Here is a 25,526-nt window from a genome sequence, read left to right on the forward strand (position 1 = left end):
TGTTGTGCCTGAACGCGTTCATTGAACGATAGTTCATGAACTCGTTCATATTTTGGGCGAACGTGAACTGAACGTACCGCATTACTGCCTGATGAACGTTACTGTGAACTCGTTCATTCTGGTGTCTGTGAACGCCACGCTCTCTCAGTTTAACTTCGTTCAGTAGGATGCCAGATTTCTATAAAGCCTTCCAGGCGAAAACCCACCTAAAACCCACCGTAAACCGCCCTTAATATGTAGCGGAAAAAACACCCAATCTGGCAACACCAGCCACCCGTGTTCGACCTCTTGTTCGATCTCGTTCATCAAAATGAACAAATCTTTTTTCGAGTCATTTCGTTCATTTAAGGGGCTTTAAATGTTAGCCTACTATTAACTGGCAAATTCCCCGAACACATCCACCTACGCAATCTTGATCATATTCTGAATTAAGAAATCATTATAATGCAGTCAAAAATCGTTTACAGGGAACATAAATAATTACTTCACCTCGAGTCTTTCATGAACGACTCATCACTTACGTTACAAATCAAAACAAAAAGCAGCAAGGAGGCGTCGTATGATCATTTAAACGAGTTTTATGATAAGGTCGGTGAAGATGGGAAAAAATCTGACGCATATCTTCAGTGTTAAAACTGATAAAATAATTGTCTGTGGGGGCTGTGGTAATCATTTTGAAAAATAATATCTCGCAACAACATGGAAAAAAAGAACTATGAACTAGTTCATTTTTGGAACTGTGAACTTAGTTCAAAATTTTGAGTAGGCCTATATGAACTATGAACTGAACTAGTTCATTTTAAAATTTGTGAACTGAACTTTGAACTAGTTCATGTAGAAAGTGAACTTTCCCAACACTGCTTTATTGGCAGCGCCACCCTTACATGTTACAGTACATGAACGGGTCACCACCGCATCAGCACCGAAAACAGGGGAGCATTTGGTAGACCTGTTCAAGTAGGAGAAGATGTAAAAAAATGTATTTGAATTTTTTTTTCTATTTATTTTACTTCTAAGGACTGAAGTTTAATGTCTGAACTTAAAAATAAACTGTGGCAATGGCATAAATAATTGACCTATTTTTCAGGGGTGAATGTCTGTCTACATTTGTAAAATTATACATTTATGGTAGAATCAAATGTTGTTTTGTTTGTCTTGTAAATTGCCTTATCTACAACACATGAGTGTAATACAGTAAAGGTAGTACAGGAGAGAGACTTGGATTTCTCTTCAGTAAAATTAAAGTGTAAATATATCAGGGGGAAAATGTGTATATATCGGTATCGGTATCGGCATCGGACAAAATTAGTTTGAAAATATCGGCATATCGAATATCGGCCAAAATGCATTATCGTGCATCCCTAGTATATGTGTATATGTATATATATGTGTGTGTGTGTGTGTGTGTGTGTGTGTGTGTGTGTGTGTGTGTGTGTGTGTGTGTGATGAAATAAGTTTAAAGCAGAACTTGGTAACTTTTTTAACTTAATAAAACTGTCTAGAAATCATTTGGATGGTTAAACAACCTGTTCTGGTGATATTGGTGACTTTCCCCGCTCCCCCCAGCGTTCCCAGGCGGAAAACCAACCTTGCAACTTGGGGACTACCGTCCCGGCAAGATAGAAATTGGAAGTCTCGTGAGAAGCGAGAACGAGAACGAGCGCGAAACACGAATTGCTTTACGGCAATTCGACATAAACACACACGCATGTATGATGTATTACCCACCTCGGTAGACATACTGTAGCTCCACTCGATACAGTTGGTTTGCTCCAATCATAACAAACGCACATGAGCAGCGGTAGAGAGGGGGAGGAGGCCGCCGCAAGTGAGTTTTTTACGGCAGTGTTGTGAAATATACGCCCCACAGCTGTAGGGGGAGCTCGTGGGGAAAACAAAAGGGAAAATCAGCGAAGAAGTGACTAGAGTTGCCGAGTTCTGCTTTAAGATCTATATCCGTTTAAAATTTCATCTAAACATTTATAAGGCCACCAAAAGTGGTTTCAGTTGTTCCTACAATTTTTCATAAATTTAGAATAAATTTGAGCAAAAGTTATTGATGAATCATGATTTGTTCGTGAAGATGTCTGTATGCAGATTTCACACACAAATTCGAGCATATGCATGCTTAGTGAAAAGACCCAATATTTAAATTTTGAACAAAAATAAAATGACATAGTGTACCTTTAAGGTATTGAATTGACATTTAAAATGTAATAGTGCACATCCTATTTAGTACTGTAGTAGAAATGATTTGTGAAAAAGATTTTCCGACATCATCCCATCACACCACTGATTTAATGTGCAAAGGAAGAAAGTAAATTTAATATTTTAAAATTAAAATAAATAACAAAAAACAATACCAATCAATTGCTTCTGATGTTAAGAAAGAATTTGCATTGCCCAACAATTCCTGACCTTGTGAATTTGAACGCACTCCTGTGTGTAATTAACAATCACACTGTTGAGTTGAGTACGCAATAAGCCTGATTAAAATAATAAGCTGATAAAAACCAAAAATGATTTACAGGAAGCCTTGGTGGGTTGATAAATTATACCAACTGCACAGAGAAGCGCCACACTGTCAGGAAGACAAAAGAAAAAGAGGTTGTTGTGTCAAGAAAACTGACTGACAACACAAAGTATCGCGACAATAATTTATGCAGCGCAAGCTACAGAAGGTTTGTGATATCTGCCATATTACCGTGGAAATAACAGACCTTGTTAATGTATTCTGTCTCAGGCATTGCCTGGGGACAATGTTTTCATGTCACCAGCCAGGAACTGCTGGTGTCACTGCGATTGAGCAGACTGTCTCGTGCACGCAGACACCGAGAGCCATGGAAGCCCTCCTGGTGCTTCAGAGCGTGTGCGTATACTCCGGGCTGAGGGTATATCCATCAGCAGAGGTCTCTAGTGCTGGGCGAAGTGTTAAACCAGGCAGTGCCAGTGTGGACGCTGCATTCCCATGCGACTATAATATGCATCACATTTCTTTATTCCCCTGAGGGCCCACTGTCCTGGATGACTGAGCAGCCGTTTGTCTAAAAAGAGGCCATCATTTAACAGCCGTTCCTCTAGGGACTCGCTACTTTTCCCTACATTAATCCCACCTAATTTTTCTCCAAAAGTCATTTATTTAAAAGCTCCTAATACTCTGCATGTCAATCTGAGAAGTGCAAATTATAACAGGCTGGAGACAAACAGACAGGCATGTAGAGGATGTTCTTGTAATGACTAAAAGCACAATAGATTTAAAAATACAGTACACCAAAAAAAAATAAAAAAATGTTTTTGAAATAAGTCTCTTGTGCGCACCAAGCCTGCATTTACTTGATCGCAAATACATTAAAAACAATAAATGTGTAATATTTGATTATAATTTAAAATAACTGTCTATTTTAATATATTTTTTTAAATGTAATTTATTCCTGTTATGACAAAGCTTAAATTCTCCTGTCTTTAATGTCACTTTTGAACTATTTAATGTACCCTTGCTGAATAAAAGTATGAATTGAAAAAAAAAAAAAAACCTTCTAGGCCTACACGCACACATGCAGTGGAGACCATATTGAAATGCTGGGATTAAAATCCTATTTAAACCTGTAAAAGCTGAAAGTTTCAAAGGAATGTGAAAAAAATTGAACTAATCAAATGGGTAAATTTGTCACAATGACCATGTACAAAAGGAGTGCGAATGCAATTTCCTTATTCCACTGAGGCAAAAGATGCTCTTTGTAACATTCTCAAATAATGATGGATAACATGGATCATTAGGTTTAACTTGAGCTCAGCTTAAGTGCTCCTGTCATTCTGAAATCCATGACATTTTCAGCTCAACTGTTCACTCAAATTAATATGCTTATCATATTATTAAAAATCGTATTGAATTAGAAAACTGATCAATTTAACCATTTCACTTATGGCCACATATTTCTGGACTTTTACTGTAAAAAAGGAAGTAATAAACGGTATAGTTTTTACATTTGATGTTACAGCAAAGGAAACTTCCAAATTAACTCGCTCTCTCAGTGGTTATTTCATCTAGTGCCAGACTATTAGCAAGATTCCAAGCTGCGGTCTCCTCATATCAGGACTCATTCAGCCTCATACAGACAGGCTTCACATTCACACTCTCTCACTCTCACTCTCTCTCTCTCTCTCTCTCTCTCTCAACACACACACATTGGTTTTTCATGTTTTATGGTGTTTTTCATATAAACTCAGGTGTATATACCTATGCCGTAACCTTAACCCTACCCTTAAACCTACCCATCAAACAAATCTTTCTGCATTTTTACATTTTCAAAAAGCATCATTCTGTATGATTTATAAACAGTTTTCCTCATGGGGACCAAAACAATGTCCCCACAATGTCAAAAATGACTGGTATTACTATCTTTGTGGGGAGATTTGGTCCCCACAACATTGGCCCCAGGGTTAGGACCACACACACACACACACACCGCAGTGCCAAAAGCATGTGGCAATTACAGTGATTTGTTGACCCTAATCCCATTAAAGGGTTAGTTCACCCAAAAATGAAAATTCTGTCAGTAATTACTCACCCTCATGTTGTTCCAACCCCGTAAGACCTTCGTTCATCTTCGGAACACAAATTAAGATATTTTTGATGAAATCTGAGCGCTGGCTCACTCCTCCATAGACTTCTAGGTGACCGAAACTTGCTGGCCCAGAAAATGTATTAAAGAGATCGTTAATATAGTCCAAGTGGCTCAATCTTAAGTATATCAAGTGACGAGAATACTTTTTGTGCGCAAAAACAAACAAAAATAACGACTTTATTCCACTATTCATTTCCTTCTATCTGGGCCTCGAGTTGGTTCACGTAGTGTTTTTGCGCAGCGTGTCTGTGTTGTACGTCACACGCATCACACACATGACCAGTGTCGGCCAATAGTGAGCCTACGTGGTGACGTACAACACAGATGCGCTGCGCAAAAACACTACGTGAACCAACTCGAGGCCCAGATAGAAGGAAATGAATAGTGGAATAAAGTCGTTATTTTTGTTTGTTTTTGCGCACAAAAAGTATTCTCGTCGCTTGATATACTTAAGATTGAGCCACTGGAGTCACTTGGACTATATTCACGATCTCTTTAATAACTTTTCTGGGCCAGCAAGTTTCGGTCACCTAGAAGTCTATGGAGGAGTGAGACAGCTGTCATATTTCATCAAAAATATCTTAATTTGTGTTTCGAAGATGAACGAAGGTCTTACGGGGTTGGAACAACATGAGGGTGAGTAATTACTGACAGAATTTTCATTTTTGGGTGAACTAACCCTTTAACAATTACTTCAATATATCTTTTATTTTACATCATCTGTGTCATCAATACTTAATGACAGCTTCAATCTGTCCGCTTCTTCAGACAGAGGAGTTTTATAGGAAATACTTAACAGCATTTGCAGTCATTCATTGTTTATGTCACCATTTGAGTCTGTTTGTCACGTGTTCAGTGTTTGATTCATGTTTGCATTTCTGTTAGTGTCTTGTCAGTCTGTTAATTGGTTCAGTTCTCCTCCGTTCTCTCACTGTTTGTCACTACACTCTAAAAAAATGCAGGGTTGGTTTAACCCAAATTTGGGTCAAATATGTACAAACCCAACTGTTGGGTTAAAATTTTAATTTTAAAATTTAACCCAACAGCTGGGTTTGTCTATATTTGACCAAAATTTGGGTTAAACCAACCCAGCATTTTTTAGAGTGGTTTCTAATTGATTGTTAGTTCTGTTCAGGTGTGTCTTGTTAATTAGCTCCTCAGTTCTCTGTCTATTTAAGCCCTGTGTTTTTCAGTTGTGAGTTCTATGTTGTGTTTAGTTGGCTGGTTGTTCCTGTTTTTTTGTATTTGAGCTTGATTCTGAATAAAGACCGCTGCACCTTGATTCTGCTGCAACCAACCGTGACATTTTAAGCGTATAGGTTCGAGATAAAGGAAGTCATTGTCTTGTAGAACGTCATGCCTAAAATCTTATCTCTAAAACCGTTCAAAAGTTTAAGATCGGTAAGATTTTGTAATGTAAAAAAAAAAAAAAAGTCTCTTATGCTCGCAAAGACTGCATTTATTTGAAAATTATTCATAAATAAAATGCAGATTTGGAGTTATTGATGAATAAAGTTTAAAATAACACTATTTATTTGAAATAGAAATCTTTAGTAACATTATAAATGTCTTTACTGTCACTCTTGATTAATTAAATATTTTTTTTATCTTACTGACACCAAACTTTTGAACAGTAGTGTATTTCAGATGTCATACACAGAAATGTAATACCTGTAGATGGAGTTGAATCTGATGTGAGGGTAAAATGAAGATATGAATTATAGTGGAGCTTAGGTGTATAACTCTACGGACATAAACACAGAAGACAAAAATGGAATAAAAAATTCTTACATAAGATATGATATTTGGATTTGGGCCAGTAAACAACTCCCTATAGGGAACTGCACAGAACTGGCAACCACTCTGAACAAATTTGTGGCAATGATGTTTTTCTTTTTGAGACAATATATATGTTAATTTTACATTTGACATATTAAAGAACTTCCAATTATTCGAAGAAATCTACAGTACACCAAAAACAGCATCAATTCCCCTGTTAAAAAGGCTAAATGTACTTCTGAATAAATTCCCATCTCTACCAAAGTGCAATGTGACACTAAATAGTTAACATGGCAAAGATCTTACTTCACGAACCTCTGAAGGGTGTGAAATGGCACTGAGAATGAGTGATAATGAGTTATATTTTAAGAGCATTACATTTGTCAAGAATATTCAACAGCACATGTTGTTGATGAACCACCAAGAGCTTTATCCTATTAATGGTCCATGGAAAAGAGTATTATCGATCATTTTCACAAAGACTTCAGAACAGGAATGTACCATCATTTACTAGACCACACAAAACAGGAAGATACACAAGCACACGAGTAATGGTGAACGCACACTCCGTAATTGGGTGCATCATAAGAAAACACAAGCTTTCAATCAAATTAGCAATGTAGATGAATATGGGGGCTGGGCAGGAACACATTTGAACTGCAATTATGTAAAATTCTCATCAGATGGGACAATCATACATCTTTTTCTCATCAGCTGAGCATAAGGAGCCCTAGGCATGAAAAACACACACGGAGATGAGAGCGGCAACCATTAACCGACTTTATTTCATTGGGTAAATTCAAGATCCTTCTATATCTAATCCATCTCCTGCTCATGAAATGGCAATAATTATGTGCCGCATCAATTAAGTTTCATATAGTCTATGTGCTGTATCTATCAAAGCTTCAGCAACAGGGTTCGGATCAATAAGCGGATGATTATAAGCATTTTTTTTAAGCCTGCGAGGTAATACCCTGTAGCTAGGACTTCAGAAATGAAAGAAATGCAATATATCTCCGTTCATTACGGAAAGATTCTAACTAGAACACAACATAAGGCAGCAAAATACTACGCAGGTCAATATAGGGCTGACTACTAGGCTGGGTGATATACTGAATATTCATGATATATTCGCAGTGATTTTCTTGCGATAAAAAAACATGGTCAATACCTTGTTTACCTCAACCAGTATTCTAAAGAGCATGTCAGAAGACAAGGTTTCATGACCGTTCTTTGCATCACAAGTGTGAAAGTGTTTTATAAGGTCTCTCGTCTAAACTTCAGTAGCAAAAAAAAAAGTGATTCATTTTTGTGAATCATTTCAAATTGTCTGTGAAATGAAATTATTCAAAACATATATAATTAAACAAACTGTATATGACGCTATATTGGTACATGTACATTAAAAATATCATTACATCGGGGTATGACCGGGGGGAAAACAGAGCTTTTAACCATTAAGATTAAAAGTTTGTGTATATATATATCACATTTATTGTATTGTATACTGAATATTAATACAAATATTTAAATGTATTTTCTTAGCAATATCACCAATCCCAAATTTCATGGGCTTGAAAGCAATCAAGTTTAAACAAAATCCCGAATGCTGAAATGAGTGCAATCACATAAGGCTATTGCTTTGCAGTTTAGTAATCTACCCTATTTTCTCCATTAATTTCAATAATTAATTAATTTGGGTTTTAAATCACCCTCTGTAAACATCAAACACCAAAGACCAATTTAGAGAACGCAATAAGAAGATTTGAAATCCCTAACAGGCTGGTTTAAAATAATAAGCACAAACAGGGGGAAAACAGAAGCCAAATTCATGGAGAAACAAAACACTTCTGCCCATTTCATTAAGCAGCCGTGACTCATATGAATTATTCTGCCTTGTTTATGTGTATGCATGTTACCTGTAACATTATATGCCAAGAATGTGAATCAGTAAGTTGAAAGTGAGTTGAAAGTAAAGAGAAAAAGTGACCTTATGAGATTGTGGTACATTATATTTGGAGTGGTGAGGCTCTGTAAATTCCACCACAAAACTGGATGGGACACTTTAGGCCTTTTATATTGTGATTCGTTTTTTCCCTCTATTCCTCCAACACTTCCTGTGGCGATGGCTGCCTCCCATGAAGCTATAATGTATGAGATTTGTCAGTGTCAATTTTACAGCTAATCTCTCTGGTCCACCTAGGCCCTCCCATTCCCCGCCCATTAATTCTGCAGCCTTGTACACCCGAAAGTAGATGGAACAGAGCTAGAGAAACTGCTACACTTTCTCTAGACAAGTTTGTAGCCAAAGTTTAGTGGAATTGTGTGCTTTGTGACACTGCAGCCTCACAAAAACACTCCAAAAGGTCAAATTAAAGGAATAGTCCACCCTAAAATTTCAATTCTGTCATCATTTCCTCACCCTCATGTTGTTCCAAAACTGTTATGACTTTTTTTCCATGGAACACAAAAGCAGATATTTTGAAGAATGTTGGTAACCAAACCGTTTCGGTTCCCATCGACTTTCATTTCTACCAGAAAGACTCGGGAGATAAAATGATATAACAAGAGTCAATTTATTAATAGCTCAGCAAGCATAGTCTTTGGCATAGGCCCCGTCCTTAGCAAGCAATGCGAGGGTAACGGAATCTGCAAATCCCGCCTGAAGATGAAGGCAGGGGCGCAGCCGACCCCCTGGAGGTAAAGGAAGGGACCATCCTGGTGGTGGTGGTGGGGAGGATGGAGGGAAAGGACCATCTTGGAGGTGGATGGGGAGGATGGAGGTAATTGGCGCCGTCAGTATCTGCGAACTCAGACGGATGTAAGTACCATTCTTTTATACTGAGAGTGTTAACACATGATTGGTTAGAAGTGAGTTAATTCATGATGCGCTGATTGAGTCTTCCTGGCAGAACTTAACGCTAAGCTTACATTGTATTTTTTGTCCATATAATGGAAGTCAATGGGAACTGAAACTCTTTGGTTCTCAACATTCTTCAAAATATCTGCTTTTGTGTTCCACGGAAAAAAATTCATACAGGTTTGGAACGAAATGAGGGTGAGTAAATAATTTGGGTGGACTATCCCTTTAAGAATACACAATAAAACTATCTGAAGGAAAAAATCATGTTGTAAAAATCTTTTAAGCAAAGATTTTTCACAACATTAGATTCCCAGAGTGGACACTAGGTGCGAATCTTGAACTTTTACCAGCCACCAAACAGATCTATAGATAAAAAGTTTTTGCAAATGGCTAAGAAAGAGGGATCAATATCTCACCGGTGTAACATTCCTCTCATAAAGACTGTGTTTACTGAGAATGAAATTGGCTGGTTGTTTCAGCTGATATATTACACATCAGCAAATACATTGTACAACCTGATAAAAAAAATCCAGGTCTATTGATCTGCAAGTTCTGTGAATGTAAAAGCTTAAAACACACCATTTTTCATTTCCTACCACAAGTGCAATTCAATATACACTTACAAAGCATTTACACACGCATACACATACAATACCACTGTGATAACCTGTGTCAGGGTGAACCAATTCACTGAGGTTATCCAGCAGGGAGTTACACTGCTAATACTATGTACTTGCCCCAAAATAACCACCTGACAAATACAAGTTTCAGAGAAACTGAGCCTTATTCGTGCATTCAAATAAAGCTGTAGAATGGCTGACGATACAATGATTAAATTCATGCAATGATGAGTTTCAATATATTAATGTTCCGTTTTGATTTTAATCAGCACACCATGCCGATCTAGAATTCATTCATGTAGCAAATATAAATTATTATCGCACATTGTTTCATTAAAGTAAATAGAAGCCAAAATATGGTTGCAAAGATACAGTTCACAAAAATGAAAATACTGTCATCACAACCTCCAGGGTTATGAAAGCCTTTTAAATTTCAGTTCAATTCCAAAATTTTAATTAAGGTAACAAACATGACGCATAATCGCAATTCAAATTTGAATGTGAGGAAGTAGCTATTATAATATTAATGTATAACTATCTTATATCTAGAAAAGCAACATTTGTCATTACAGACAGACGGATGGATGGATGGATAGAAACACAATGAATTACAGCGTGAAATGGATATAAAGCAAGATGCAAGCAAAAACAGACCACCATAGAACGTTCCTATAAAGGTTATATGGAAAATTGGTGGATAAAAAGATTTCCAGAAAGTATATATCCTGGAGTTTATGTGTAATTTATATTCTGTACCCACCAATAAATGAAAAATAACACCAGAGGCTGAAGCAAATATGCGCTTAGTGGCCACTGAACTGTACCTAATCCACATGTAAACAGCCCCAGTCAGTGGGAACCACTAACATTTACATGTTCAGCATTCAGCGACCGTACAAGCTTTTTATACCGCAGATAAATTAGCATTTCACTCTGAAAGGTCATTGCTCTTTTCACTCACTGTGCTGTTTTCCGTTATACAGAAAGACAAATATCAACCTGTCTATGAGATGTCTTAGACCTCTATACCCCGCACCCACCCACACAACAGCTGCATTTTACATCAGATGTATACAGCCTGAAAAATACACATTAGTTAGCACTCAACTCAGAAAAGCCATTTGCACAGGAGCGTATAGAAAGGCGTGATGGATGGTCAATGGTGCATGAAATTATAGTTGTCATTTCCCTGAAAGCTGACGATACAGTTAGAATAAAGAATCTATAAAGTTCAATAACAAATAAGTTACTGTAATTATAATCCATATTAGCACAGAACATCGTGGCCTACTGCATATTTTAAGAGATGAGATTTTGTAACAAATTTAAGATTCCCAGGACAACCATAAGGACAACTACTTAAGAACATGTCAGCAAAACAGACCAAAAGAGACTTCCTGTGCCTTAATATATAATGAATGTGAAGTCCAGTATTGCTTAACTAGCAGCACTAGAGAAAGCAAACTATAGGCTGCACTAGACCTCACAAACCCCAGGGATCAACACTATTCCTCACATAGACAAAGACATTCTGCCAGCTGTCCAATTAAGAGAAAACAAGACTCCCTTGCACTCTCTTCTGCAAAATGTATGTCTTTGTACGTGGAAAAATGGCAACTTATAGTTAATGTATAGAGATGTTCAAGAATATTTCAGTCTTAAATATCTATGGCCAAAAGAATGAAGTATAAAACCCATTTCAAAAGTGAAAATGAAAAAAATTATAAGGGTGGCAATATTTTAAATACTATCGCAATGATAGTTTTACAAGTGATATTAAACATTTCTAATATTGAGATCATTTTATTGTATTTTTGGTTTGGCTTAAACCAAATATATTATCATGAATTAGTTCAAATGGCATATTTAATGAATAGTTTAATACATGAAAAAGCAATGCTTTAATTCTATTTTAGAAAAATAAATTGCTTTACTGGTACGGAAATATTCTTCTTTGTGTTCATTTAGTGAAAAATAGTCTTAATAGGAAAACATGCCTTTGTTATTTTTTACAGCCGTTTATTTTAAAATAATTTTACATATTGAAATAAACATTTTAAATCATATTGGTTGAAATTATGTTAAGGAAATATACAAATAATGACATATATACTGACAATTATCAAAAGACTGAAATAAAATACACATATACTGTAGGTACAAAAGCAAAAAGGTATCTTTGTACCTTATTTACCCATAAATGGTACATAATAGTACCTTAAAGTTACATATTAGTACTGTAAAAGTACATATTAGTACCTTAAGTGCACATATTAGTAACTTTTAGCTTTTGTACCTTAGGGGACTGCCCTGTGACAGCTTTGTACCTTTTTTTCTGAGAGTGTGTGTTTTAGTTTTATCGCACAGCCCCACTCTTAAGCGTTCACTGCATACAGTATGTTCACGGATTATGTGGAAAATAGAGATGTGTGGAAAATTGTGGCAGGTGGAGAAAAGCTGACCTGGCGTAACCCACTTCTCACTGATTTATGGTGGTGGCCTGCCCCGCAGACAGCGCTTTGCCCCGGGTGTCATCAATCTCTCTAGATTTCCGATAACAGCCATCAGCTACACCCTGATCCAACATCGGACCACCACACGCCTAAAAACAGCTAACCTAAAGCTAAAGAGTGGGCTACCTAACAGTGACTAAAGCTCACACTTTGCAACAACTGGCTGTTACACCGCATACATCTAAATGTATAGTTTAAATGTACATGAAATCTTCTAAAGATTCAGAATATAGTGCAAAAGTCATATAGACTACTTTTGTGGTACCTTTATTGGAGCTTGACAGTCATGGTCACAATGTTGTAATATGGAAAAGAACTACATGTTGATTCTTCAAATTTCTCCTTTTGTGTCCAACAGAGGGGGAAATATCTGAAATGACATCAGGGAGAGTAAATTTAAACAATTTTATAACAATTGAAACATTTTTGGTTGAACTGTTCCTTTAAGCAAAAGAGTACAGAAAAAGAACGCAGAAGAGAGGCTGTGAAAGGGGTGAAAGTGAGAGGGGAAGATTTCCCATTCAGAGCTTAACAGCATCACAGCCTGAACTGTGAACACACAGGAAACCCATAACATTTATTCCATCACAGAGAACAAGAGAGAGAGAAGTGTTTCCAAGAACTGTGGTTTGTGTATCAAACAGAGTGATGGAGTAAACGAGTGGGGGTAATATATGAAATGGTCAGAATACAGGAACATGAATGCTTATAATCTATATTCTCTCCTGTATGAGTGAGTGTGCGTGTACGTGTGCATGTGTGTGTGTGTGTGTGTGTGTGGAGCTCCCCACCTGCCTAAATGATCTCCATGACTCACACAGGAGCAGATAATTGGCTCACAAAAATGTGCAGCAAACATTCATCATAATGGCAATGGCCTGAGCAGACACTCTTCTCTCGGTCTCTCTCCCCCGTCTTTCTCTCTAATATGCACTCTTTCTGTCTCTCTGACATGTGTGTAAGCCCTGCTCTTCATTGGCTTTCCTCCTATAGCACTTCATGTGGTCTTAAAGAAACAGTGCTCATCTGGCCCCTGCGGATTTTAGAATTAACCCCGATGAGACTCTGAACACCATGTGCCTAATTGGTATCAATAATTCACAGAATTCATTTAAGCACTGACAAATGAGTGTCTAGAATAGGGGTCAGCAATCTTTTTGAGATGAAGGGCCAATTTGAACAAGAAATATTACAGCTTTGAACCATTAAACTACGTCAAATAGATAGCCGGTTTACTTGTGCAAAGTTAACTTATCCACTGAATGTTTCGTTTCCATGCAAATCATAACTAGGAAGACTGATAGTTAGGCATGCAAACTACAATCAATTAATCAATAAAACTGAAAAAGTTGCTTTGCGGTTGATTTTTAGAAGGCAGCTTCATAATTCAATGTATAAAAGAGCCATTAATACTGAGTGAGAAACATATTAAGTGATGATAAAAACATGTTTTTTCCAAAATTAAAGAACAGTCTTTTTATATTGTCACTGTCCTAAATCCAAACGAAATGGTTAAAATAGTAACATTTAGTTTATAGTATAAACTTAAAATTTAGTTGATATACAATATATTAGAGATGCACCGATTACAATTTTCTGGGCCGATTCCGATTTCCGCTTTTTCATTAAGTTTGACCTGCCGATACCGATTTTAGCCGATTCCGATTTTATTTTTTCTAACCACTTTACAGCACACACAAATATTTATTTTATATCTTTTCTGTAATAGAACATTTTACAATTTGCATAGTACATTTTTTTTTAACAGATAAACACTATAAAATAGAACTATATAAATTACTCCAGGTGTGGGTAATTCACACACATCTAAAGTGCAGTGTTATGGAAGAACCATTTCCTTTTCACATTCAGTATCCAATAATTATTTTATATATGTATTTAGCAAACTAAACGTCTGTATGAAAACAGGGAATGGCAATAAAATATATAAATAAAAAATAAAATAAATATAGCCTTGCAGTATAAAGATATTTCTCAAAGCACACACACGCACAGGCCTATTGCAATCACTTGTACAAACTGAATAATAAAACAAGTTTAAATGGGTACATTTTCTATAAATATTAGTCTTCGTTTTCTTTTCTGACATAGCCTACTCCAGTTCTTGTTAAAACAAGCAAATTCTGTGCATTTTGGGCACTTTTTTTAGGCTATTTTGTCCATCAGAAGTGTGCTGTCCCTTTAATTGAGCGTGAGCAGTGCAGCAAATAGACTCATGAGGTTTCCTACATGTGTGTTCCGTGTGAAATCGACATTTGTCAGACTGACCGGCCGGTCGCCGGTCACGGCCGATCACGTGAAAATCGGCCAATTCCGGTCACCAGCCGATCAATCGGTGCATCTCTACAATATATATTAATTTAAAATGATAAGATAACTAAAATGTAAGGTAACTACATGGGTTACAGTTAGTAACTAGTTATTACATAGTTATTACATAGTTATTGGAATTACTATAATAAGTACATGGGGAACTGTAAACCCAGATTTTGTTTCTAATTAAACTTACGAGTGATCATTACTTATTATTTTATGTTTAGTAAAAACCTGCTATCATTACTAAACAACATTAGTTGTTTGTACTATTTAACTGAAAGAGTCATTGCACTAATCAGGTTTAGCAGAGATAACTTGGTATGTTTAGTTTCATAAGGAAGGGGAGGGGCCAAATCAAAAACCTGCCTGGTCACGTGAAAAGACCCGCGTCTAACGTGCGTCCAAGGGGCTCTACACCTGGCGGGACGAGTATTGAGAATTGTATTGAGTATTGAGAAGCAGACAGTATTGAGAATTAACAGAGGTTTAGATGTTGATGAATTATTGTTTAATTTGTAGTCACCATAATGGTGATGAGTGTTGGCTTTAGTTGGGCTCTTGCCCTTGACAATTGAACATTAGTTTTTCTCTGGCTGCTTTACCTGTGTGTTTAAAAGGCACAATTGTTATAGCAAAAAAGCCAAGAGTATAGTGATCCAGTGACTATGACTGCATATTGATGTATTCATCTATAAAGATTATAAATCATCAGCACCTCATTTCATCTGTTTAATCTCTTATTATCTGGGTCTTTCCATATGATTGATATGAATGTTAATACCACTCAACATGTTTAGTTTCAGCTTGTGTAAAAAGTTAGTGTTCCATGTTAAAACAACTCAACATGTTTAGTTTCAGCTTGTGTAAAAACTAAAGTGGTACAGGGCAACGGGTTTCCACGCGATTTGCGAGTAAAGTAAACTAATTCGGGTTAAGAGTGTAAAATAAACTCAGTGAAAAAATATATAGAGAGAGATCCAATATTACTCCAGTCTTCTGTGTATCAATGTTGTGCTGCTTAATATTTTTGATAATTTTTTCAGGATTTTTTGATGAAAAGGGAGTTCAAAAGAACTGCATTTACTTCTGCATTTGCATCTTTTGTAACAATTTAAATGTCTTTACTGTCACTTTTGATCAATTGACCGCATCACTCCTGAATAAAAGTATATTAATTTCTTTTAAAAAAATTGTTTAAATCTTACTGACCCCATACTTTTGAATGGTAGTGTGTATACGCTCTATTTTCTGTAAATGTAAATTCTTTTAGAAAAAAAATAAAAAATCTGTCTTGAAGGAGACACATGGATCTCCGCCATTTCAGGTAACTTATATCCTGCCTCTCATCTGTCCACGATGATGCGTTTATTTCCGAAGCCTTGTCTACGGTGCTGGAATCTAAACAGCTGTTGCAAGAGAGTTGGCTCTTCATTAAATAACCGTTTCCAATATCCCACCCCCCACAACAAAGACACAGTTTTGCCCTTGTTCTTTCTTTCACTTCGATTGATGCATATTTCATGGAGAACTTCCGCGTGCTTCCTTTCAGTTGAGAAGACGGCTCCAAGCTGACAGGCTGCCTATTACCAGACATTACAATCTCCACTGTCCCCATCGCTCGGAACATCTCTCTGCTCCAGATCCACATGCATTAACTTGTTTTTGTGAAGGTAATGAAGTAGCAATAAAATAGTAATGAAACGTCTCTGTGCGACAAATGATATACTAGCATTTTTCATTACATTAGCTTAAATAATTTGGCTACTGATTTAGTACTGACAAGATGAGGAGTTTTTAGTGAAAAAGCAAGCACATCTTGGGGATATGTTGTGTCTCTTCTGCTGACTGTTACCTACAGGCACACATGCTGGGATGCAGGAGGGTTGGAAATGAGAGAGCTCTCTGGGCATGCTCACCTTTTCCTTTCATGCAAGTGCCAATACCCAAAACCCCTGAAGGCTGGAGAGAGTAATGCATGGAATTAATGTGCTCTGTAATGGGCTACCTTTTGTAGTCAGAATACATTTTTCCTGATCATTCAAATAAAAAGATTTTCACATGATGCAGGCAGTAATGAAAGCAAAATCGTTTAGAAACTGGAACTACATAAGCATACTGTACATTATAGCATGCAGTGTAAATGAGTAACACAAAATTAGAGGATTATTGTAAGTTTTGTACATGTTTGAGATGAAAACAAGAGGTATATAATACCGAACCTCGGATTAAATTTTTAAGACTTACATTTTTAAGAGTTACAAGTTCATTGACACTTTTGTGCCATATTATGTGACCATATAAACAATGCTTTTGTCAATAAACAATTGCGTTAATGTTAGTAATGTAACGATGGTTTATTGTTTGTTCATGTTAGTTCACACAGTGCATTAACTAATGCCAAATACAACTTTTGATTTTAAAAATGTATTGGTAAATCAAGAAATTAATATTAGCTAAGAATAATAAATGCTGTAGATGCATTGCTCATTGTTAGTTAATCAATTTATTTATTAATCATATTGTAAAGTGTTGCCAAAATTGCTTATTTATCCCCTGACCCATACGCTAGTTAATAAATAAATTGTCAACGGTATATCCATGCCACCAAATAGTTGCATGCATAGGTAGAAACCCAGCCAACCGGTGATTGTTGATTTGATATAATGCTTATAGCGAATGAGCCAATAACAGAGGGACATCATGTCTTGTCACTAACATGAGCAGCAGAAAATAAGTCATGATGAGTCAGATACAATGAGTCACCTAAAGCAGGACACTACAGCGTTTGACCAAAACATCTGGCTGTCTTCTTCCTTCCGCAGCACTTACTATAAACCACATATGAAAGAGCCACTGAAAAATAAACTCAGTTGCCCTTTATTTTACATTATTTTACGTATGTGTACTTAAAGTGTACTTAAAGTACTGGGTAATATAAGGTAACTACATGGGTTAAGGTTAGGTTTAGGGGTTGGTTCAGAGTTATTACACAGTTATTGCAATAAGTATATGGGGAACAGGACTGTAAAAAATGCTAAAATAACTGTAAAGTGCTAAAATAAACTGGTTCCATTGTTTAAAGGTACACTATGTGCCTTTTTTGTTAAAAATGTACAACATTTATATAATTAGCGAGTACATCATGAATCCATCTTCCAAACAGTGTTTTTGTCTAGGGTATGCCTATAATAAGTGTTTATATTCAGACTATTTTAGACCAGGGCGGAGTAGCCCATGTACCTGCATTACTCGTACATAATATAATAACATAATAACATAAACAGAGAGAAGTAGCTCCGGCTTCAATGTTCTTTCGCAAGACGCATGCAGTTTTATTTACAGGTATTAACTGCAAAAGTCACATAGTGTACTTTTAATAAAACACATTTCTGTTTCACTGAGCCTTCCATAAAATATTATAATTTATTACCGTGATTTGTGTTAGTGAAACCAGGTTAAAATTCTACCACCCACCTCAATTCTCCATTGTCTAACTTTAGGGCAGCCAATAGTATCTGACTTCTAATCTAACTCAGATCTAATTTTATCTAATCAAGATCCCTTAATATGTAAAACGATTAATTCCCTTACACTAATAAAATAAACATTATCATCACTTAATAATTGCCCCTCGTGTTGGCATTCAACTCTGAAAACAAGATAATCATGATTAACAAAATAATCAAGGTCTTAATTATTACCCATGCTCAAGAAACAATAACATTGTAAAACATCACACAGCACAGCTTTTTTTCAGGCTATACCAAACCAATTCAAGAACTGCACTGGTTAAGACAACATAACTACAGTGCTGCATAATTCATCGCCTGAAATCAGATATTTGTGGATGATTTAACCTATCCTCTCTGTTGCCTTTCAGCTAACATGCGTTATTTGCTGTGCTTATCTCAACAGTACAAATGTTATTTTGTATAATACCCAACTTATCATTAAAATCCACTGGTGTTAACTCTCTAACCAGAGTTATGTTTTCAAGAGCAGCATAACTAACCAGGGAAGAGTTGAACCAGCTAGTCAAAGCCTTGCTTAAATTGCGACAAAGTTCACATTAGTGGCTCAGTAGCTGTTAGCTAATTTGCAGTTAACCTTATACTTAATTTGCCAGCAACATTTGTTCCTACAGCAAGACCTAGTTTGTAGGTCATAAGCTCTAAGAATAGTAACATAGATGATGTTTACATTTAGTTATCCAATAAGCAGCCTTCAAATCCGCAAACAAAAATACTGTTGCAAAGTCTGTTTAAATATTGATGCATGTTAAATATGTAAATAATAAATATTCAGGAGCTGTATCTAAAATTAATCAGGGGCAATAAATAAATATTAAACAAACTGGAAAAACAGACATATTTTTAATTTTTAATTTAGATGAAAAGGGTGCACTGTTTAGATTGGTATCATCATCACAGAAGTCAGTTCTTCATTCATAGTTTTATCTCATTAAATGTTAACCAGAGTAAATGTTAACATTATCAAATACTGTATGTAGGACTGTCATGATCATGAATTTTGTGCTAACGATTAATTGTCATACAAATAATTGTGATTCATGGTTTAATTCTGTTTTGTTCATGTCACTTATAGTGTAATACATAATTTTTTTTATAGGCCTATAATATATATAATAATAATAAAATAGGCCCATATGATAAACTTCAATGCTGTGAAAATTAATAGCATTTATAATATATATAAAATAACATAATATAATATAATACATACTGTAACGCAATCTGACTAAACACATAATTCTTAATTTCTTAAGAAGAAAGACCTATGACTATTTTTGTAGTTTATAACAGTGTTTTTTTTTTTTTTTTACTCCCTGGCCGATTATGTTTTTCTCGCTAATTGATGCCATTTCTTTAAGAACTTAAATTTTAAATTGGGATTATCTCAAATAATTGTGCTTAGACAGAATAATACGATCAAATACGATTAATCACCAATTGGAATTCAACTAAGTTTAATGGTGCAACCACAGCAAGGCTAAGCTGTAACTGCCAGTTATCAGCTAAAACATTAAAATAATTCATCTTATTAGCCAGAATTTCAGTATCATCACTATGCTTGCAAATCAAACAGAGAAAGCAGGTTACTTGGATTAAATCTGACTTTGTCTTAAAAAGCAGAGACAGATTGTGAAGCCAAAGCACCTCTGTCACTAACAAATCAGGCTTTGGCTTCAAGTTTCACAACAAAGCCTGTTTGTGTGGTTCAACGACGTCATCATTGCCCACAAAATATCACTTGCTAAGTCTAACAGATGGCCCAGATTCCTCCCACTTTCCTCCTCTTATGACTATACAGTGACTCTGCCTCTTCCTCACCCTCTCTCAGCCTGCATTCATCAAAACCACCGAGCCGAAACCCTGCTTCGTCCTCCCCATGCGAGGAAAATTAAATTCACCTGTCCTGAGAGTAATTTCACCTTTCACAGAGTGGAAGACAGACACAATTAGCGCCTGCACATGCATCACATCAGTAGTCTTTGAGTTCAACTGAAAATGTTGCACCCAAGCAACACCTTAACCTTGTTAAATCACACTCTTAAACAGAAAAACAGTTCAAGGTTTAATTAAGGCCTCGTTGAGTAATAACCAGCATTTGTGATCTGTAAAAGTAAAGTAAACTGGACTTTGTGCTCCATTCATTTACACACAAATGCTGGAGAACGGAATCGAAAGCCCATGCGAGGAAGTCTCGTCTGTGTTTGGTGTATTCTGATATGTGATTTTTTATAGATTTTTTTTTTTTTTAACATGACAGGATGCAAACATCGCAAGCTGACCTCCTGGCTCAATGCAAAGATTTTTGTTTATATATTTTCTTCATAACTTGATGAGCAATAGCCTTGTGGGCAGCGCTGACCCGAGTTTGAGTCCCGGCTTGAGATCCTTCGTGTTCTCCTTTCTCTCCTCCCTATTGCTTCCTGTCTCATATACACTATACTATCTAATAAAGAAATAAAAGGCTAAAAATAACTTAAAAAAAAAAAGCTTCACGGCTTGCAATGTTGCGACAAAGTAGAGCAGATTCAGTATTTTCCCATTGTTAATAATGAATTACTGTTAGTAGTAGGAGTAGTAGTAATAATAATATTACTAGTATTTTTATTACTATTATTATTCATTTATTATTAATCTCAAATATTATAGAATTAATAATAACAATAACAATTATGAGAGATAGTTCTATAATATTTTGTGATTTATTATTTAACAGAAGTCCTACAGCATGACCTCATATCCTGCTGATAATTATTATTGCAGGAAATTAATTAATTAGCCTACCATTCATTTATAATATGAATTATTGTTAGCAGTGGTACTCATAGATGGATAATAATATTAGAACAATAATTATTAGTAGTAGTAGTAGTAGTATTTGATTTATTATTTATTTAAAACAGAAGCCCTAGAGCATGACATAATAGTCTGTTGCTGATAATTATAATTAATTCAAATTATGAATAATAATTAGTAGTAGTAGCATTAATAATTATATAATTGTGATATATTTTTTATTTCAAACAGAAGCCCTATAGTGTGACATCATCTCATGTTGGCGATATCCATTCCAGGTCCAAATTTGCATGCTCAAAGCCCAGTGTGACCGTACCTTTAGTCGCAGAACAGCTGCTCCAGGTGAGCGTTCTTAACACCGAAGTGGCCAATCAGAGGTCAGGGCTAGAACAGCGATGAAAAATGTGGATACTTGCGAGAGCAGGGTGAGATAACGTTGACACACCTTTTCCACCTGCTTCACTTATTCACGGGCACCTTAATCCTCTGCCACAGTCAAAGCCTGGCATCCTCATGTCAGAGCACATCTATAGTGGATTAAAATAGGACAGCTAATTACCATTTACCTCAGCAGGATCATGGCTGGATGTTGGGATTCTAGCTTTCTTAATGCGTGTAATTGTCTGTTGAATAATGCCGACCCACGCTCCTTATATCTGACTTGGCTCACTCACTCATGAAAAGACACTCATGAGTTGATAAGCGGGATGCTGCAGCTTAAGCCTTTCGAGAAACACTAATGCCAAGTGCTGGTGCGGGTCCCACTTACTGCGTGAAAAGTAGTTTATTAAACTCCCTCAGGAGTCCCACCGGTACAATTAATGTTGAACTTTGCTATAAGGTAATCATATACGTATGTTTTTTAGACTTTGCTGAAAACAACTTTTCCTCTTAGCAAAAGAAAATCCGTCATAAGAGCTTGAGCACCGTTGTGTAGCTCAATGTGCTGATTCGCTATGATTAAAGGTTTAAATCCAAAAAGTACAGCACAGGCCCCGAGTTTAACACAGAAGTGCATCTGAAATATACATGGAGTATTTTTTCTCAAAAGGACTTTGGATGTAACAGTGGCATTAATAACCTACAAGTTCCAGCCACACACTTCCATGCCACATATTGAACTTTAAAACTTATAGTTACACATCCAAAATCATCTAAAAAAATAAATAAAACAAAGATAAAATTTGTTACACAACATCACTGAATACTATTAATAAAGGCTTTGAAGCTTTGATAGACCTTTTTGACAAAAGTGAGCTATATTTCTGTCTAAAATAAAATACAGGGTGGGATTTACTCCCTATAAACCCTTCTTTTATTTAATCTCAGTCTCTCTGAGACTTTTCCTCTCACAAAAGGGCTTTACTGCATCTACTATTCTCATTAGAAATGTTCTCTCTGAGCCACTTCTCCACATTCAACAGTCTAGGCCAGGGTAGATATGCATTAAACATGGGCACTGGTTCCCAATCTAAAGTGCACGGAGTGCTTCTTTATGTCTGAATTGGTAATACTGCCCACAGGTCAAAAGTACTGAGGACAGAATAGAGAGTCCGCAGAAGACTTGCGAATCCCATCCTTTCCTTTAATGATTTCATTTATCATAGTGCTGATGTTTACTGACAAATCATAATATCTTAATAATCATTTCAGCTTTTATAAGATATAAAGGTCAAAATGCTTACCTTACATCTTGTAGCATAACTGAATTTGAAAGTATTGACTGTACTTTAAAAAAAAATACCTGGCACGTATATGAGATCTCTTGAATTTGCTCAAATATAGTAAGCCTTCACAGTATGATTGTATCTGTTGCAATGAATGATTTACCCCACTAGGGGAGGAACTACTGGTCCAAAAGGCTCAAAGTATTACAGACACTGATCTGAGGTTAGGGCATTACCTACACATAGGCTACCGTGAAAGCCGGGTTTATTATAAGTTTAAGACTGTAATTGGGTAGCCTAGCTCACGTAAAACATCTCCATGAATTTATTTTTATTCAACATCAATATTTTGCTTTCACTATAGTTCATTTTAAATGGTCCTGCAGTGTGACAAACGAACTACCCAAACTAACAGTCATTTTAACTTCTGATCTATTCAGTAAAATCTTAAACTAACCACATGGAAGTTAAGCCCCTGTTAAACCACATTCACATCATTCCCAGCCAGATGTTTGTCTGAAATCTTCTAAAACATCCATTACTGAAGCAAGCACTTCTCTGACACTAGGCTATACCTTCAGTTTCCACAAAGAGAAAATACACTTTCCAGCATTTAAAACGTGCAATTAGATACAAATAAACGGTAGGCTATACAGAGCCACGACGTTCCATTAAGTTCCCATTCTCTAAATAAATCTCACATATTAGCCATACCAAGCTTACAATGCCTTAAGGGCAATATGACACATGTAGGTTATATCTGTCCTTACTTTATGCCAGTTGAGTCACCTTTTATTTCTCTTAAAATATCCCAGAAGTCAACAGCGTGCTGAGGAAAAGACGTCTGACAACTTTGAGGCTTTGGGCATGAAACACAACAATAGACTCGTGAAAACGACGGAGAATGTGGTAAATTGTTTTGATAGGAAGAGGTTACATGTAGGTGCGAGTCCTTACATTAGGCTATACTTAACAAAATCAAGTTGGTAACAGTATTTGAATTCTCCCATAATAAATACGTGTTCTTACCGTCGATCCAAGAGCACAAATGATTCAGAGTGGCATCTTCAACTTCTCGGCACGTTCACACATAGCCTACTGTACATGTGTGTGTGGACAGCGACTGTGAATGAATGCTGCCCGGAGCGCGCACGAAAGCGGTATGATGGCAAAAAAAAAAATCTGTCTAGGTAGGCAGCTCACTAGATAGTCTGACGTCAAAAAAAACGGTGCTGTTGACTGCGTCGGTAGATATCTGGTGCGAATTGTAATTGTCGCGGCGCAGTCGGTTCTCCGCAGCCGCCGTGTCCTTCCTCTCATGCCGACTGAGGATGTGAGCCCAGCCGCCGAGATGCTCGATCGTGGTGCGACCCGAGGCAGCCTAGAGCAGTCACTCAATGTGATGAGCCTACTATAAAGTAAGCGAAATACTGAAAACAACAGGCTGTTAGGTCGTTTCACCCAGTGACATGACAGCATACTTACATAGGCTACTCAAAGGTGAGGCAAAGGCGAGCACATTTACAGCGTTAATTCAAAGTGATTTAAACATAAGGAGTAGAATTTAAAAACAAATAAACATGTAAAAGATTTTTTTTTTAAGAATTTAAAAGAATAAATACAGGAAAACTAAGATATATATACACATAGGCAATTTCGACATTATATGTATATGGCCTATGTAGACAGGCAATTTCGCTTATAGGCTATACGAAAAAAAATGGTCTCTGCGATGAATAGCCTACATTTAGCCTACATTAGTAGCGTGTAAGGTTAATCTAGGGCTGCACGATTAACAGAAATTGCAAAATTCCAACGTTTTAATGAAATAAGTAGAAATGCGCTGGCTGGGTGATTCATGGTGAAGCGCAGAACTGTGATCATAAGATCAGTTCGCAATAAATGCTGCTTCATCGCTACAAGCACTGAGTTTGAGTCTCTTAGTCTTAGATCGTGGTGCATTTGAAAAAGCAACACGCAACATTTTTCCAAACTTACATGAGAAACAAAAGAGACCATTTAATGACGTTTTCACTCCAACGTCAGTCGAGTGTTTAAAATAATAACTTCATTTTGTGACGTGGCTTTATTTCACAGAATGAGGTATAAATTGTATTTTTATAGTATTCTATACAGTGATAAAGGCTATGTTAGCATTGCATTCAATATACTTTATTCTTATGTTATGAATTCTACATATGAAAAAAGTCATAAGTTTTATGAATTGTTTGCATCTCACTTGTGGACTTTCTGCGCGAGGGCGCCCTCTGGCTACGAGTAGCCTATAAATGAAACAGACTATACTACATGTGTGTGTAGGCTACACAATAATGCTAACAACACTCTATTTTGGGTAAAAATAAGAAAAATAATACTTCTCTCTAAAGACATTTTAAGTAAACATTATGCAAATCCACAAGTTCTTCTCCAGTGTAGAGAAGTACAGAAAGTTTTTTTCTCTCAGTGAATGCACAAAATTTCCTGACAAACATTTATGAATTACCATCACAAATTTGTATCATAATAATTTAATATTTTATGTTACATTTAATGTTGTTAAATTAATGTTTATTGCATTTTTAAAATTTCACGTGTGTTACCATGATTGTGTTTAGTGTTTGTGTGAATGACACTGTGCAGCTTCTATATATTAGTATTAACTTTCTTGTGAAAGAAATGTAAGCTTAGCGTTAAGTTCTGCCAGGAAGACTCAATCAGCGCGTCATGAATTAACTCACTTCTAACCAATCATGTGTTAACACTCTCAGTATATAAGAATGGTACTTACATCCGTCT

General features: G+C 36.2%; 1 protein-coding gene across 2 annotated transcripts in view; it reads right to left on the reverse strand.

Annotated features, from left to right (window-relative positions):
* The window catches only part of mgat4c (mgat4 family member C), a 105,645-nt gene extending 81,717 nt beyond the window's left edge, over positions 1-23,928 (reverse strand). For both annotated transcript variants that reach the window (XM_084409811.1, XM_084409812.1), the window contains exons 1-2: positions 23,760-23,928; positions 12,666-12,770 (exon numbers count right to left, since the gene is read on the reverse strand). The gene's annotated coding sequence lies outside the window, so the exon portion shown is untranslated. The remainder of the gene's footprint in view (positions 1-12,665; positions 12,771-23,759) is intronic.
* Between the last annotated feature and the right edge of the window lie 1,598 nt (positions 23,929-25,526).

The sequence above is a fragment of the Rutilus rutilus genome (assembly GCF_951802725.1).
Source record: "Rutilus rutilus genome assembly, chromosome: 5".
Lineage (NCBI taxonomy): Eukaryota > Metazoa > Chordata > Actinopteri > Cypriniformes > Leuciscidae > Rutilus > Rutilus rutilus.